This window comes from Rattus rattus, chromosome 15 (assembly GCF_011064425.1).
Source record: "Rattus rattus isolate New Zealand chromosome 15, Rrattus_CSIRO_v1, whole genome shotgun sequence".
NCBI classification, from domain to species: Eukaryota; Metazoa; Chordata; class Mammalia; order Rodentia; family Muridae; genus Rattus; species Rattus rattus.
In genome coordinates this window covers 60,447,770-60,466,630 of record NC_046168.1, presented here as the reverse complement: position 1 = coordinate 60,466,630, position 18,861 = coordinate 60,447,770, and the positions used below count along the sequence as shown (strand labels likewise).

The 18,861-nt window shown below is 38.4% G+C and overlaps 1 protein-coding gene and 1 pseudogene across 1 annotated transcript in view; one reads left to right on the top strand and one right to left on the bottom strand.

The window, feature by feature from the left end:
* Positions 1-18,861, bottom strand: part of Dcc (DCC netrin 1 receptor) — a 1,074,495-nt gene that overhangs the window by 205,178 nt on the left and 850,456 nt on the right. The gene's annotated exons all lie outside the window — the stretch shown is intronic.
* LOC116884890 lies at positions 2,995-4,603 on the top strand (annotated as a pseudogene).

Below are 18,861 nucleotides of genomic sequence, written 5' to 3'. Positions count from 1 at the left end.
GCCTTCTACTAATAAGGATTAAGCCTTTCAAGGATTATGCTGAAAATGCTAGCAGAGTTAATTCTCTACTAAGTGTCAAAGCCCTCTCTCATTCTCTTTCTCAATAGCTGGATTCTGTATCCACTTTCTTATGGTTATTCATGATTAGTCAAAAAAGGATATAATAATCATAAAACTGGAAGTTAGCATGAGTAAACTTTAGATTACAATCATTATAATTCATTGCAGAGTCTTTAAGACAATTCTCTTGTCTCCCTCAATGTGTTTTCTGTGTGGCTACTATTAATTGATACACGTGTAGCGTCACAATGTTGTTTAAATTCATCTGCTCTATTATTGTTATTAGAGCTCTTTCAGTTTCCTAAGTAAAGGAAATAAAAACTGACCTGACAAATTGAAATTAAGAGTTTCAGTAAGAAATGATACCTTTCGTCTATACCTTGTAAAATGACACTTGCAAACCAGGGAAGGTCATGAAGACATTGTTAAGAAGTGAAAGTTCAAACATTGTTTGTACCTACACAGTGGTGTTAAACCGTGTTTTATTAAATTGCAGAATGTCAAGGTTCCAAGATCCCTTGTAGTTGTACCTATCGATTCAACAAGACCTAACATTGGATGATATCTCAGGCTTCCTGGATGGGCTTTCTGCATCAGGATGAGCTATGCTGAATGTTATCATACTCATAAATACAGATAACAGTTGCACTGTCAAAATACAAGGTGCTTTTGCTGGACAAGAATGAGAATTAAAAGGAAGTTAAATTGGGGGTGAGAACTATACTTATCTAAGGGTATAAAGATAGGTTTTAGAGCACAGATAGGAATTACACTTGTCTAATAAAGTGACAGTAGTAAGTTCTCTTTTAAGATATGTGACTTCTCTAGTCCAGGGAAATTGGCTAGGTGTCTAGAACCAGACATGATTTTTCCCCTTGTTGAGCAGGCCCTGAGTTTAATTAGACAGCTGTTGGCTACCAGTGAAAGCTGAACATCACCATGGTACCATTAGGGATACCTTGCTCTCCCATTCATTGTTGTGGTTCAGAAGTTTTACAACTGCACAGGGCTATTCTTTTCTTTCCTTTCTTGGCAGCCTACATAGTACTTTCCTCTATTCTGACAGCTAAACCACAGGAAAAAAACTTTCAGATTAGATCCAGCTTGGAATTCAGGGGGGAGGGCTCTGAAGTGTGTGGGATCCTATAGGACACTTCTTCAACGTCTGAGAGGCAACCAAGGGCAGAAGTAATAGCCTATATTGTTTATGGTGTTTATTGGATTAGGCTGACCCTAATTTGAAAAAAAAATTTTAATAAAAAAATCATCTTGAAAATTAAAGAAAATTAACTAAATAAAAAAGAAGTAGTCACATTCCTGGTTCTTCTTTCTTAATGTTATTGACATAAAAATGCCCATTCCTGTCTGAATTGCATTAAAAGGAATGTATAACAATTAAATAAAACCATTGTTGCAAAAAAATTGTCGAAAAAAATGAAACGTGTGAAGGCCAATAATTTAGTATGTTAAAACATGCTATTGCTTTTCCCTATAGAAGTTTAAATTGAAACTTTGGAGGCAAAAATTAATATCGCATGAGCTATCATCATAGCTGGTGACCATACACATGAGCAGGGCATATAATGTGAGGTTGTGCTGGCCTTGGAGATAACAGCAAACCTGCTGGTTAGCTCTGCAGTGAGGAACTGTATATCTGGGGATGTCTGTAGAGGTTTTTATTCCTCTAAATGGCTAAGGGATCCCTTGCGTATAGTCTATGGCTAGAGGAAAGATTTCCCTAGGAGAGGAGTTGGAGAGCCTGTTCCATTGTTTTTCTCATGACGGTGAGGGCAAAGAGAGATGGGGCAGCCAAGGGATTCTTTCGCATCTCTTTCAGAAATTGAACGAGACAAACTCATTCCATGAAATTCTCTAATTTCGTCAAAATTATATCTGCTGTCAAGTCAGCTCCCAGCACATTGAAGCCGGAGTGAAAGTGACAGGGTAGATGAATGCGCAGGTCGCACTCTCATTTCCCAAGCAAATGTGGCAAGTGAATAGAATAACGAGGACCAGAAGAGCGAACGCGGTCACCCCATAGGCAAAGCAAGTGGACCGCTGAGATGGATGAACAAGGTTACTAACCAGGAGTCTGAGAGTGTATGCCCTGGCCCAGCGGCAAACAGGCTTGCAATTCTATTCCTGGCTCAAGTTCATTGCTGACATTTAAGCTGGACAATGCATTTTTTTTTCAGCAGCTCGAGCTGTCCTTTACAGTGAAATGTACCAGGTGAAATGATTCATTTAGAGTTTCCAGGGCTCCAAATTGCCACTTCAAATAGGACATAGAGCTTAGCCAAATCCCACTGTAAGTACTACAGATGCAGTGAGACGTGGCCCGAATCCCCAGAAGACCGAGTGAATCTGGATTCCTGGCCATCCCTTTTTCTCAATTTCAGTTTTCACCCTTGTTTCCTAAATTTTGCAGACAAGTAGGTCTCAAATGATTTCCTTTAGAGGGGAAAACGCGGATCTGTCTGCTGTCTCATCCCTAACTCTCTTAGAGGCTCACAGACATGCAGAAGGACCCCAAATACTGTTTGTGGAAATCCATTTTGAGAATTGTTTTCGTTTCTGTTTATGTGTTCAAATAATTATGATTACTTTCAGAGATATATGTCATAAATCGTTTTCTTTCATTTTATGAGCGTATGGATGAGTGTTTCGCCTGTCTGTGGGTGCAGGGCCTACAGCAGCCAAAAGAGGACATTGGAGCCTTTGAAACTTGGGACTGAAGTTTTGGGATTGCAAGCCGCCATGTGAGTGCTGGATCTAAACACAGGCCCAGTGCATGAGCAACAAAAGCTCTTAACGTCTATACCATCCGTCTAGGGTCTAAATTAGCCTCGATCCAGTTATTCTGACAATTTTTAATTCCTATTTGTTTCTAGCACTGGTCAAATGGGCTTCATTTTTAATATAGCTATTCTCGGCATGTCGTTCTCCTCAGTTTCTATGGTTATTGAGTGTCCCCAATTTCTGTATAGCAAATATAGGTCTCTGGTCTCAATAATGATTCAAATCCCATATGTAAGCCTTCTGTTTTGGTTTCTTGCATGTAGACTAGAAAGACCTAGGTCAGCCCTAGTCAAATCCCACCAGCAACCATTAATGCTTTATTCTTCCAGGTTTCTCTGCATTCACCCGGGTGCTTTGAGTTTTGTTCCCTCAGGTGTATCCCAGATTTCTTTTTACAAAGCAAGTGCAAAGTTTCGGCTGCAGCCACAGACCTGAGCTGCTGCCAGTAACTTCCAGCAGCTCTGTAATTCTGTTGACGTGATATGGCAATATGTGTATCTTAAAATTGACAGGCAGCAAATGCAGGAGGATATTTAAAGTCTCTTAACATTGCTCTTACTCTCCAGGCAATAAGGGACCAAATTGTTGTTTCCTCTTCTTGTTTTATTTAGAGACGACTTTGGAATTAAAACATGATTACATCGTCTCCTCTAGTCTCTTTCCACTTCCTCCCTCTTTCGAGTTCCCTGAATCTTCTCAAATTCATAGCCTCTTTTCCCCTGTTATTACACACCTGCTTTAAACACAACCTGGTAAGGCCATTCAGCGTTACTTGCATGTATATGATTTTACAGCTGACTACTTAGTGTTGTATAACTAACTGGGCTAATTGCAGTGGACAACTGTTTCTCCTTTTCTCAGCATTCCTTAGTTGCCTCTAGGGCTTTACTCCTGGGAGTAGCCCCATGGGATTATATACATTAATTTGCCTACTGATATTGAACTTGTTCAGGTCTTTTTAAGGCAGTCAGGTTTTGGAGGTACCATGGCTGAGGCTTCCCTGTCATTTCCAGGAGTCATTTTTGGTTTCTGTTTGTTTGTTTGCTTTCTGTATTGTTTCGTTTTGAGTAAAGGTTTCAGTGATGTATCCCCATTTGTCTCTGGACACAGTATGTAAGCTGCACTAGTCTCAGAATGTAGAAATCTTCTCTCTCAGCCTGCCATGTATGTAATTAAAGGTATATACCCCCACACTTAGCCAAAGTATTGTATAATAACTGTATTCAAAACAAAATAACAGTAACAAAGGATGACGTAGAATTCATTTGTGGCTTTCGGAAAGAGGAGAGGCACTCGGAGTATGCTCTCTAGGCCTTTTAGGAATCCTGGGGTTGTTCCTTTGGCCACATACATGTGAATCTACAAGAAGGGTAATATCGTAGACATCAAGGGAATGGGTACTGTTCAAAAAGGAATGCCCCATAAGGGTTACCATGGCAAAACCGGAAGAGTCTACAATGTCACCCAGCATGCCGTGGGCATCATTGTAAACAAGCAAGTTAAAGGCAAGATTCTGGCCAAGAGGATCAATGTGCGGATTGAGCACATCAAGAACTCAAAGAGCAGAGACAGCTTCCTGAAGCGGGTGAAGGAGAACGATCAGAAGAAAAAGGAAGCCAAAGAGAAGGGCACCTGGGTTCAGCTGAAGCGCCAGCCCACGCCACCCAGCGAAGCCCACTTTGTGAGGACTAACGGGACGGAGCCTGAGCTGCTGGAGCCCATTCAATACAGATTCACCGCCTAATGGACACAAAGGAAATAAAGGACTGGACTGAAAAAAAAGCATATCCTGATGTTGAAAACATTTAAAACTAAAAAATAAATGGATATGAATTTTAGTTTTCATTCAATATTATAGGATGATATGATTTGTTGGATTTTTATTGATTAAGAATCTCCAATCTTGTGAAGTTACACATTTCATTGTAGATTTTTATGTTCAGTAATTTTGTAAGTCATTCCTTTGAAAATGAGAAGAAAATGTCGAAGTTTATAATTTAACTACAAATACATAAATATTTTTATTATTCTACTTGCAGTCTTAATATAAATTTTCTATATTAATGGACAAATAAATACCAACCTTCCCATTTTCTGATTTAAGTTATTAATTATTGACATAGTAAAATATTTTGCACATTCATCTTTTTTTAGGCAAGTCATATCCATTCAAATTTGTTTTGTTAATGCATTAAAATAATGTTTAAATTTTAAAAAGTAAACTTACAATTTTTTGTGTTGTCGATATGATGTTTAAAACATAAAACTGTTATGACGCAAAGTGATTCTTTAAAAATTAATCCCTATTATTTGGCCATCTACACTGCAAGAGCCTCTGTTAGCATCTATTAAAACTGCTAACTGACACCTGAGTGGGGAAACCATCACAACGTTAAACAACACACAATCACTACTCAGAAATATTTTGTGTGTGTGTGAGTCTTGCCCAGGATATTGTACCAATGCTCATATTATATGACTTGACTCCAAAGCTTTTGATGAAAGGCTTTTGGATTCAAATTTTCTATGCTATACTGAAATACAGTGAAGCCAGTAATGCTGGGAAATAAATGTTGAGTAAAACGATGACCACTTAAAAACCAATTAAAGACCACTTTCTTCATGTGGAATGTTCAGTCAGACAGCAGAATTCAGCCTTGTGATACTTAGATAGTTCTGACTTTCTCAAAGGTCAGAACACATAATGTAGGAATAGCAATCGCTGAGAGAAAAGGAAAACATTCCTTAAGTTCTCTGAAAGATAAGTGTGATCTTCACAGGACTGACCGTTATGGTGGCTGATTAAACAAGACTGAGGAATAGGTTTTAAATGCCTAAATTTTACCCGCAATTGGAGGAAGGCAGGTGGAATCTCTACTTGAAACACGTTTCTACAAAATGCAGAACCATCTCTGGTGCATGCTTTAGAATTCGGAGCAGCACAGGAAGTACCACATGCAATTGACCTTTATCTGTATCAACTGCAACTCATGTTTTTAGGGTATTTGAGTTTACAGGAAAAGGACCCAATTTGAAACTTTTTCTCCTATGTGTTTTACAGTGAAGCTATAATTATCTGACACTCTATGGGAAACAAGAGACAATGAGGTAGGGTGGAGTTTAAGATGAAAACTGGAAATTGGAGGAGGGTGGGTGGCCTCCAAATGGGATTCTAGTCAGGCTCCGATTTGTGCTGCTGACCCTGAGAATTCACGTTGCGAGACAGTGACAATAAAGGCCTCTAGTTTCTAAATGAAATTGGGAAGCATCATTTCAAAGCCTTTTCTTCTCAGGCATAGAGAATATGATCAAAGAAATGTCGAATGAAACCAATTTAGTCATCTACACAACTTGCAAGGACATCTTTCTATAACATACACACAGAATCAAAGGATACTGGCACCTAATCCCTTTTTAAACTTTACCAAAGCGGTGTCCTTCTCGTCTTCCATGAAACAGAAACTCTTAAATATCTACAATGTATACTTGATACACATGTGTGGCTTTTTTCATTATACATGGAAACCTTTGCTTCTGTTAGTCACTCTCTACCCCTTGTTACCATATAGTCCTTGAAGTGTCACAAATTCTTTAATGCTTTCCTTAATCTTTTTCTACCCCACATCCAACCCTACTCAGAAGACCTCACCTCCCTTTCTTTGTCCCTATGAAACAATGGACAGTAATCACAACCAGCTTAAAGAAAGTGCTCCTGTAGTAAAATGTGTAGCCTCTGGAGATAAACATGAATGAACTCATTCAGCCAGCCTAGTTGTGCTTTATATGGATCACAAAGGCTCCAATACAGTCACTCTATATCAGGCTTTATGCTTTTTTGTAGGGAGATAAAGGAAATGACATGTCTGAAGCTATGTCAGATCCAGGAGGGTGGACATCAATTGAGCCAATGCAGCCCAGGGTCTGAGAAGAGTAAGCATTGCTTTAACAAGGTTGGGTAAAGCATTTCCTACATAGCCATGCTTACTCTATTTGAGACTATAGGATAAAAGAAGGACAAAACCAACCCACCAGAGCTCCCAGGGACTAAACCACCATCCAAAGAGTGCACATGAACAGACCCATGGCTCCAGCTGCATATATTGGTGCCCAGCCTTGTTGGGCACCAATGGGAGGAGAAGCCCTTGATCTTGCCAAGGCTGGACACCCCCAGTGTAGAGGAATGTTAGGGTGGGTAGGCGGGAAATGGGGGAGGTAGGGGAGGGGAAACACCCTTATAGGAGAAAGGGAGGGCAATAGGACAGGAAGCTTATGGATGGGAAACCAGGAAAGGATAACGTCTGAAATGTAAATTAAAAAATATCCAATAAAGAGAAAGATGGAGTAGATACAATCGGGAAAAGTTTTCGGAGAAGTGGGTGTTCCAATGTGAAGGGACAGCAATGCAGAGGACACAAAGAGATAATACTAGAAAAGTTATAATGAACATTTCAGATACCAAATGTACATGCATATGTATGCATGTAAGTACGCATGTACATGTGTACACGCAGGAGGCAGATAGCGATGAAGGAACAAAATGCAGTCCAAAGTACACAGAAATGGTGTTGTTTCCTCAGTAACAAGTTGAAGAACCAAAATATGAAGAAAAAAATTATCCACTGTAGATATAAGAGAATTCTTCCGTCCACTCCTCTCTACCATTCAAGGGCTTCTGTTTCAAAGACAGGCAAAGATCTTAGTGTCCTTTAGCATACCACCATGATTTCTTACATACACCTCTGCATAACTGATATCCTACTAACATAAAGCTCATTAATAATTGATATCTTGGTATTGAAAAATTGTCCTGACTAGTTCCTACTTCCATCTAAAATTACATACATGACTGGGGTTTAATATATCTGTCAGAATAGCTGACCACCTGCTGCTACTGACACACACAACACACAGGCACAGACACAGACACAGACACAGACACAGACACAGACACAGACACAGACACAGGCACACACACACAACACACAGACACACACACAGACACACACACATATACACACACACAGACACACAGACAGACAGACAGACAGACAGACAGACACACACACACACACACACACACACACACACACACACACAGAGTCTTCATCCAAACTGACAACACTGTTGAGAAAACGCTGAAGAAAGGAGAGGTGAGTAGTGTGATGTCCCTTGTAATCTCCGTGCCTCAATCTCTTAGTACGTGTGCTGCCAGCACGCGGGAAGCAAGCCCTCTATGATCTGCAAAAATAACCCTTCCCATATAACACCATGATGAAGGAATGCGTTAAGAGCTAGAACTATAACTTGACAAAGGCAAGCTGTATGATGTAGGAGCAATCACAGTTAGGCCCTGAACATAAGGCATGATTGATATTGCATGCTATGATCAGTAAAATTGATATTCACCCCAGCACACAAGGCCTTTACTGAAATATAAAGGAGCTTCAACTCACAAACAAGAATGTATGCATCTGTGCTTTACCTAAATATAAATAAATATCTGATAGTGTCTTTGAAGAAATATAGCACACCTGCTCTCTGTCTTTCCTAGCTTTCCATGCTAATATTGTTTTTAATATTAAGAAGAAACTTCCTTTTAAATATCTTGCTGCTTGCTGATGATACATCCTTAGTCTGAATCCATTAATTAACTTGTCCTTCCTTCTGGTGTGGGGTCCTGCTAATTTCCTTCTGTTGCATGGCATTACGAGTAGAAGTGCTTTTCTATCTGGGAAGTGCAGGGGCCAGCATCTGGCTGAATCCCAGGGCCACATGTGATGTGTGAATTAAATCAGGTAATTTCTCATACGAGCATAGTGAGCCACTATTTTCTTGAAATGTTTCATACTTAACCGAATGAAGTTTTTAAAAGGCAACAAAAATGATCGAGTTGAGGAATTAAACTAACAGCCACAGAGAGGTAACAATGGTTTTCAATCACACAAAGACCAAGCTGAGATAAGTAAATGTAAAACTTGATTGCAGCTCCATGGCAAAGCCAAGAAATTTATTATTTAAAGTTAAGGCTGAACACAGTGCCAAACAATTCCTTGATCAAGCATAACAGATTGAGTAGCACACTTTTCTTATGGAAAGTATTTTAATGACATTTTTATCTCCTTAAACTCCCAACCATCTCATACTTTGCTCATCTTACCAATCAGGTTCTATTGGGCTTAAAACATTCATCCATCTCTCTCTCTCTCTCTCTCTCTCTCTCTCTCTCTCTCTCTCTCTCTCTCTCTCTCGAGTCATTCAACTCAGTGCACTTGTACAGAAATTCATATTAGCCATAATGGGTAAGGACACAAAAATACTGACATGCAAACTGAAAGAAAGTCTAAGATTCATTTATAATTTCATTTCGTGAACATAAAATCCTAGGATGATTATTATTTGTAAGAGCATGTGCTTTAAGCTCCGTGGAACTAAACGAAATTGTGAGATCTTAAGTGTAATCATAACATCACTGCATTTAATTCACAAGTCGGCACCATTTGTCTGCATGTGGCTGATCTCGGAGCTCTTTGAAATGCGGGAATAATCAAGCTAAATTATTTCCACTTAGCAATGGCTCGTTATCTCTGCTTTACTATTTGCTACTGACTCATAATCAAGGTTTCGATCTAATCAATAATTGTGTTTTTTTTCTGACTGAGTTAATTTGTATGTCTATGTTTCAGTTGAATCTTTTATTTATTTGCATATAAGGATTCATTCCTTGGGAATAAGACACGAGTTTTGTGTGTAAGAGCAGCTCTTTGGAAACAAAGGAAAAAAAATAGGTGTTTGAAGTTTGTTTTCCCATAAAACATTTGGAAGTAACTAAATTTGTTTGAACTCAGAATAAAGGAATTTATATTAAAAGCAAAAAGATTTTCAAACATGTGTAAGCATGAACAGGTCAATTACTAAGTCACCCTAGTGATGAAAATCATTTTCTGATAATAATTAGAAGAAAAGATGCATACGTCTTTCAATAAAAATTCTGAAAAGGTATTTTGAAGCAAACTTGATAGTGTTTCCTTGTAGTCTGTTTACCCCATTCCAAAATGATTATTTCATGTGATAATTTTTAAGTTCACATGCAAAATAATATTTTATCATGACACCTTGGCACACGCATGTCATCCAAATTTTCTCTCATTTTCCACTCCCTTATACCTTTCCTTCTTCAGGAAATCTGCCTTTCTGCAACCAAATGTTGTATTAATCTTGGTTAGTCATGCGATGGTTTATGACTAGGCATATGACTTGGAGGAGCAGTGCTAAGTGAGTTTATAAGTGTGCAGATATCATAAAGTACATTTACACAACCTGAAGTAGGTGATAGGATTTTATAGAACCACGGTTGTTTTTATAGTATATTGTTGTTGACATGTCACTATTCCATATGCAAATGTAGATTTTCTTACAGTGATATGGAAAATAAGATGGGCGATACCTACTCTTCTCAGAACTCTAGAGATCTAAAGCTAAAAGTCTCCATGCCTGACCACCCCAGCTAATCAAGCGTGTACTACAGAGGACTCAAAGTCATGCCAATTGCCATCCCAATTTAACCACTTGTGTAATAGAAACCCATTAATGAGTTGATTCTTCGAAAATGCTATCTTCTAGCCTTGTAACTGGTTACTTGGAAGCAGACACTGTAATTAGAACATCTTATCACCACACAGCAAAGCAAGAGAAATTGGTGTGACGATAATGGTGTGTACACAGATGGCTTGTTCCTTAAAGAAGCTTTGACTAGACATAAGTCGTACATCTGTTAACTGTAAAACAGGCAAAGAGACAACAAACTTAATGACCCTTTACTCCCTCAAAAGATAGAAACTGAGGCTGTCTAAGGAAGAAATATAGGTGGCAGCCTCAGGGATGGCACACAATGAGCCCAGACAATTAACATTTATGGTCAGTCCTGTCTGAGCAGGACCTACTGACCTTATTATTATATAAAGGAGGCAGCAAAGCCAAAGAGAACAAGAAGCCTATTATTTCTTGAGTTGTCCTGTTTTACTGTAAAGGAAGCTTTTCCACTATGTTACTAGATGTGCCCTGTAAGGCCCATGTAGTGAGAAAATGATGGCTCGAGCCAAACACCACCATGCTTGGGGGGCTATTAATAATGCACTCTTAGCTGTGAGGCGTATCGACTCTAGTCAAGCTTGCAGCTGCAGCTAGGACTCCAGTGAATGTCTTGATGTCAGCCTCGTGAGAGGCTGAGCTGACAGCACCTAAATAAATCACCCAAGTTTTCAGACTCATAAAGACTAGAAAACATTGTATGTTTGTTACTTTAATCCACTGCTCTTTGAAGTAACTTTTCATATTATGATTGGAAGGGAGGATTGGGCAGCCCCCCGGAGTTGGTACAGGACACGGTATGAGCTGTATGAGGTACCAAATATCTGAAGAGTCAATGTGCATAGAAGCGTTGTGGCGATGCTATTTTCCAATAATGGAAATGAAATGCTGAAGAACTTCTCCTTAATTGTTGGAAAATATGAATGATTTTTAGCAACAACGTGATGAGTAACTTAGAGGCAGTTCACATGTGTTGAGATCACAAGGTGTTCTTTAAAAACAGATAATGGGTGTCTATGTACTCTATGATATTTAGAGCTAATTATATTCTCTGCATCATAAACTTATAAAGCTAAACTCTGTAAGAAGGACGTATTTGAAAAAAACCTGTCTTCTAATTGTTTTAGGTTAATGCCTAAATCCTTAAACCCCAGAGATCAGGCTGACAGGCTTCTCTTTAAATAAGCCTCTAAAACAGCCATTTCAATTACAAGATCTGTCAAAATTCCAGGATCGGGGCCACATATCTAGTTGCATGTAATTATGGTTTAGTTTGAAACAGTTCTCCCATGTTTTCTTTAAAAAATTAATGCTTAACTCCACCCTAGGTAAAAAAAAAAGAAAAATAATTACTAAATTTTTTAGTTTGGCAGGTCTTTACCAGTCTTTCAACCTTAAATCATCTCTCAACAATTGTTCAATAACCTAAAATGCTTGTATAAAAACATTCAAGAGCATAGAAAAAATTATGGGCAGAAATCTTTTAAGTATGGTGAGAAAACTACTGATCCCTGACATCTGCCCTAAGAAATAAAAGGCAAAGAGAAATGTAGCAAAATTAGCAGCTATTTTTTTTTAAACCTCACCATTCTAGAGTGAATGCCCTTTACAACTCAGAGGATTTCAGAAGAATTCGGTCCCTTCCCCTGGTTATCCCTGGGAAATAGTGTGCTGCGTTTGTACTTACAGAAGAGAACTAGATTTTGAGGAAAGTTATAACATTGGTGTTGTATGTAGGATACCACCATGAAACCTCACAATTTTGAAAATTGAAGAATAATTTATTTGTATATGTGTGTTAGTAAAATGTAATAGAGGAAACTAAAAGCATATATCTGTGTTAAAATAATAACTTATTACTTTGTAACATATATGTAAGGAAGTTCAGTTGCACTTTATCAATCTTACCAAAGAAGGTAAATATAAACACACAACTATACACACACAGAGATATGCACACATGTACATATGTGTGTGTGTCTCTGTGTGTGTGTGTGTGTGAGAGAGAGAGAGAGAGACAGAGACAGAGACAGAGACAGAGACAGAGAAATAGGAAGGGAGGGCGGGAGGAAGAGAAGGGAGAGAGGGAGGGGGGAGAATGAATCAGGATAATAAGAAATAAGTTATTTTTGTGAACATTAAACTTGAGTAAAATTTGCCCTGTGATGCCATTTTATCTGTCCCCAACTGCTAATATTCTTTCCTCTAAAGTCACACGTGTCTAGTGTGAACGAGCTGCCCACTGCACTCTGTAAAGAGCAATTGCCCTCAGTCCCAAAGGTGATATCTGGAACCTCTTCTCCCCTTTGCTTCTCATTGCTCCTCATTCCTGGCAGCCCCTGCCCTCTGGCCATACCAGCCCTCTGCCCTTCAGTCAACAGAGAGAGCATCTGTGTCCCTGCTCACACGTTCATCATTAACACTGAAAGAGGACAGAGAGAAGCAAGGCTTCCTGAAATCAATGTGACAGCCCCAAGATTCGCTTATAAAAACGCTGCCATTTTAAACTTAGCAGAGTTCAGCGGTCAGACAGAGATATGAATCTTGTCATTTTCTAAGGCCACATAACGAAGAGAAGAGAGGATAGGAGAATGAGAGTGGCAAGCCAAATGAGAAAATTGAAGGCTGAGAAATCCTGATTAGACACATTCTGGAGGACTTACTGAATACATAAGAAGACATTTGGGGTTTCATAGTTTGCTATGTAAAAAGAGGAAAAAATATTTCTAAGACTTTATCAAACGTACCTAAACAGTGATAATTCTTGATATTAAAGTTTATTAATATTGAAAAGACACATCTTTCATGCTTCCCAAATGTGTTTCAGTTTAATTTAGACTTAATGCATTCAGTATGTGTGATATTTGCCTAAGTGTCCATAAATAAGCCTCGTTTTAATTTGAGATGCTGACACGTTTACTGTGACTCCCCAAGTACGAAAGGAAGTTTTCTCTGATAGGGGCAAAAAAAAAAATGACTCTGAATCAGAACCTCAAACAACACTTAATACTAATCTTATTTTTCACTAAATTTACCTCAGAGACATTCTACAAACTCATTTTTGCTACCCCTGTTCAAGTGGAAATCAAATATTATAGATACAATGGAAGAACTCGGCTATCTTCAAAGCAATAATTTTGCAATAAGGGGTACACACTGGGAAGGCTTTGCGTGTTCTGGAAGGACTCATTTTTTTTTTAACAGCATAGTAATTATACCTGCAGTTAGAAAAGAATCTATTTCTGCTGTATTCAAACTCTACCAGATTTGACTAGTATTGAATGTAACCGTGGAGCTCTGCTTCCTATGGATGGGTCTCCACATGAGGCCCCCACATAAAGCATTGTGTTTTCCTCATTAGCACCATTTAATTTACCCTTTGAAAAATAGGATTCCAAGAACGACACTTTAGAATAGCATGACAAGTTTTATTTAAATGACAAAAGACATAGAGGAAACCAGCAACCTTTGTAGCCCAGTCTATAGCTCTTGTTTGAGGAAACTCTTGCAGTTTGGAAAGTTAAGAAATACATCAAATCCAGACGCTTCCCAAAATGGGCAGATTTTGGAATATTTACACCAAGACTACTTGTGGAATCATGCAACTTTATTACAAGGAAATTAAATGAACAAGCAAATAACGATTAAAAACCAAAGCTAGTTCCAGGGAAATGTTTGAAAAAACTGACAGCATCATTAGTCCTCAGTGAACTATAAAAAAATAAAAAATAAAAAAAAAATAAGGAGATAGGTTTTACTTTAGGGATACCAAATGCACATAATTAAACACAGAGCATACTAAGGTAGGTTTACAAGAATGAGGGGATGTTGGGAATCTCACCCACAGCTGGTAAGGATTAAAATGGTGTGGTAGCTTTGGCAAAAAAAGTGTTGATCAGAGTCATAATCTGACCTGGAATTGGTTAGGGATATGGACTATAGAAAGAAGTAGGAACAATGTCTCAGGTAGAAAAGCATTTTCAACGAGGCTAAAGAAAGAGAAGAGACATTATGCCAAGAAGTCTGGAATGTGAAGTACGAGATAGTCCAATGGGTTCAGTTGGGGATGCTGGTAGCAAAGCTAACACCATTAAAAAAAAAAGGAGATTTTGGAATTAGCAGTCATATGCTTTAATGTATGAAGAGAGCAATTAATCCCTATATATCCTTCAATAATCCAGATAACACAAGGTTTAAGTGTCTAGTGCATAATCAACTAGGATTGTGTATGTGAATGAGTGAGTGTGTGTGTGTGTGTGTGTGTGTGACAGACAGAGAGAGAGAGAGAGAGAGAGAGAGAGAGAGAGAGAGAGAGAGAGAGAGAGAGAGAGAGATTCTGGAACTACTCAATACATGAGGGCTGTTTTTATTCTCAGCCAACAATTAGAACCCAATAAACCGTGTTAAACCTGGAAAAGCTAAGATTCAGGGAAACGGAAGTGGAAGCTGGGCTATGGAGTGATTCGGTAACTAAAGTGTTAGCTATGCAAAGAAGAAGACCTTGGGTTTGATGTGCAGTAAACAATAAAAGTCTAGAAAAGGCGCTTCCGGGACTTGATGGGCTGCCATTTTAGTAAAACCAGCAAGCTGCAGGTCAGTGAGAAACACTGTATATTTTATTTTACATCAACCTTTGGCCTCAACACCCGAGTGTACACATGTGCACTTGCACTTAAATAACACATGCACATATGTGTGTGTGTGCGTGCATGCCACACACACACACACACACACACACACACACACACACACACACACACACACACACACATATATATATATATATATATATTTAGAGAGAGAGAGAGAGAGAGAGAGAGGGAGAGAGAGGGAGAGAGGGGGGGAGGGAGGGAGGGAGGGAGGGAGGGAAGGAGAGAGAGAGACAGAGAGACAGAGAGATGGGAGGGTAGTAAAGTGCTTTCCAGATTCCCCACATACCATCTTTCTTAGCAGACGACATGCGTGTGCCATCAAAAATCACCTATCAGTATCTGATAATCAGAAGTCAACAATTCTGGTGTCTTGTACAGATATCCAACCCACAGGACACTTGTCCCACTGAAGCTCCTCTCAGTCATTATTTATAATTTAGGGAATTTCACCTTTCCCCCCGAATTCCTCACAGGCTGTCACTCCTGTTAGTATCGTGAGTCAGAAATCTTAGCTCTAATGAGGCCATGGATATAGGTTCCCATTAAAAACCATGTGAGAAGAAACACTCTGTTTTCCAAAGACTGCATCCTGAAAGTCATTTAGTCGAGTGTGCTTTATCTAGACTAACCCATGTCATAAATGACAGAGGTACAGGGACAGTGCTCATCCCTGAACACGTTATCAGGCAGCATGGAAGGAAGAAGCACACGCCCACAGAACGCTTGCTGAGTGAGCATACAGGCAATCTTAAAATAAAACTTGTTCATACAGTTGTTTTCTCCTAATAAATATTAGAGGAGAGCTCTCCAGGATCTTCTTGGAAACTCACTGCCACTAACCGAGGGTGTGAAATATGTTCCTCATGGGTTATATGACTTCACAACACAGTGCTCTGCCAATTTTTTGTCGCTGTTTTAAAATTTATAATTGTATTCAGTGGGAAAGGAAGAATTCATGGAATGAAAGAGAGAGCCTCTGATATCCCCTTGGTAATGCTCAGAGGCAGGTGGTCTCCTGCCGGATCTTGCAGGGTCACAGGAGCTTCTGCAATTTCAGACAAGAATGGCAGGTGCCATTGACTCCATCTAAGTGATAATCACATGTGACAGCTAATCGCAACTAAACTACAAGCTGAGGGCCTTGGATGTGGATGGCACTGGACTTGACACTAATGGATAATCATTTTGAGTATCATTTATAATATGACTTCATTGATAAAACAATCTTAAGAGAACACCACAAAAATCTTGGAAAGTTTCCTTTGCTGAAAGACTTTGTGATTATGTAAAGCAAGACACATGGCCAGGGAAGGAGATAGGTTAACTGAAGGTCTCCCCTTCGTCTCTTCCAAATCAGAATCCTCACTCTGATCTCTAGCTTTGTAGATCACCTGCTGAGCCCCACTATCTCTTTTCTGGCCCCATCTTCCCTAGATGCCATAGTTCTTCTGCAAGCTTCCTCCAGTACTCATTCTGTTTTCTCAGTCCTCAACTCCAGCAGGCTCTCCCCAGAAAGCCTCCATCCAAGCCAACTAGAGGAGCAAGTAGACCACATGAAGACTTTCAAAGGTGCTTTATAAATATTATAGAGGTTCTTAAAGAAAAGTAAATAAATCCTTCAAAGAAAGCTATGGAAACACAAGCTGGAAGGAAATGAACAAAACAGCTAAAGACCTAAACTTGGAAATAGAATTAAAAACACAAAACAAGTAGAAGGAAATCTGGAAAAGAAAATTTAGGAACTGAAAAGTAAACCTCAAGACAAGCCTCACAAACAGAATATATATATATATATATATATATATATATATATATATATATATATTGTTTATATATATATATATACAAAAAACCCCAGAAAACAGAAATAAGATTCTCTGGCATTGAAGACACAATAGGATAAATGAATACTAACTCAAAAAATGCTAAATCCTAGGTTACTTAAATTGCTTTGATTGTGGTTAGGTGTGATCTTTATAGCCTTCATCTCTTCAAATCTTTCATCTTGAAGGGGGTGTTAGATTTTGTCAAAGGCCTTTTCAGCATCTAATCTGAGGGTCATTTGTACTTTTTTATTTTTCAATTTGTTTATATGGTAGATTACTTTGATTTTCATATGTTGAACCATTCCTGCATATCTGGAATTAAGGCTTCTTGATCATAGGGGATCACAATCTTGATGTGTTCTTGGATTCAGTTTGCAAATATTTTATTGGGTGTATTTGGCTATATGTTCATGAGGGAAATTGATATGTAAATTTCTTTGTTGTATCTTTGTATGGTTTGGGTATCATGGTGATTGCAGCCTCGTCAAATGAATTTGACAGTGTTTATTTTTCTATTTCGTGAAATTGTTTGAGGACCAACCGCATTTGCTCTTTGAACATCTAGTAGAATTCTGACTTAAAACCATCTGGCACACGGCTTCTTGTTGTTGTTGTTGTTGTTGTTGTTGTTTGAGAGACTTTAAATGACTACTTCTATTTTCTAGCTGGACAGGAATAACATACAGAACATCTTAAAGACACAGGAAAAAATCAATGGTGACTTGCAGAAATAAATAAAAATAAGTCAATACAATGATTCCTAATGACATTCTGCAAGATAGATTGGTGCTTAACCCAGTTTTCTACAGAGGCATCTTACAGCAACTGAACGAAACAGATGCAGAAACCCACAGCCAAACTCTAGATGAGCCAGGGGAAACCCACAGAAGACAGGGATTGTAGGAGACACAGGGTAGGGAAGACCATGAGAACATGGTTCATTGAATCAACTAAGCAGTGCTCATAGGGGTTCATGGAGGAGACTGAAGTAACAAATACAGATCCTACATGGTCTGAGCTAAGTCTGAGCAGTTTCTTCCTAATAGTTTTCCCTGCTCACAAAGCCAATGTAATAGAATATTATTTGTTAAAGGTGTCTTAAATTTTGAATCTTTTAAAAATAATGAGTAACTGATTAATAGAGTTTTTTTTTGAGTACTCTAAAAGGAAGTGAATTAGGTAAGAACTAGACTACTATATACAGTTTTATTTTTCTGTTTCTTTTTATTAAGAATGTTTTAAGTTAACACCTTGACATTTCGATTTATATAATGCAGACCATACATCTTGTTCATAATGTCCTCAAGTCCTCTGACCCCACTTCATCCCGCTATCTATCTGTCTGTCTATCTATCTATCTATCTATCTATCTATCTATCTATCTATCTATCTATCTGTCTGTCTGTCTATCATATTGTAATTTAAATTGGTTTCTTACAATATTTTGACCATATTTTCTACTCATGCAACTCTTCCTACATCCTCTCTCAAAAAATACAGTTTTAAAATCATGCATTCTGAATAAAATTGAACTCACTTAAAAAAGAAAATATTTTAATGGCATATATGTATGCCATGTTGATTTTTATATTGTAATCATAGCTGGCCTTCCTAGTCTCTACAATTCTCAGTGGAATTTTTCATTCCTGGATGTTCAACAATAGGGAGCCAAGAAATCCATAGACACCCATATTTGTATTCAAAAGGACACAGCAAACTCAGCTTCTAATATTTGTCATCTTTTGTTACAAATGAACAAGTCTACTCATTTTCTGGAAATCTCATGAAATTCATTCTAGGCAGAAATTGATTTCAATATTTTATCGGATGGCAGAATAATGAATTTATTGACCTCTTGAAAACACTTGTGACCATTTGCCACCCTCGACTGTCCATTACAGTCCCTTAACCTCCTTAGAATGCAGCACAAGTAGGAG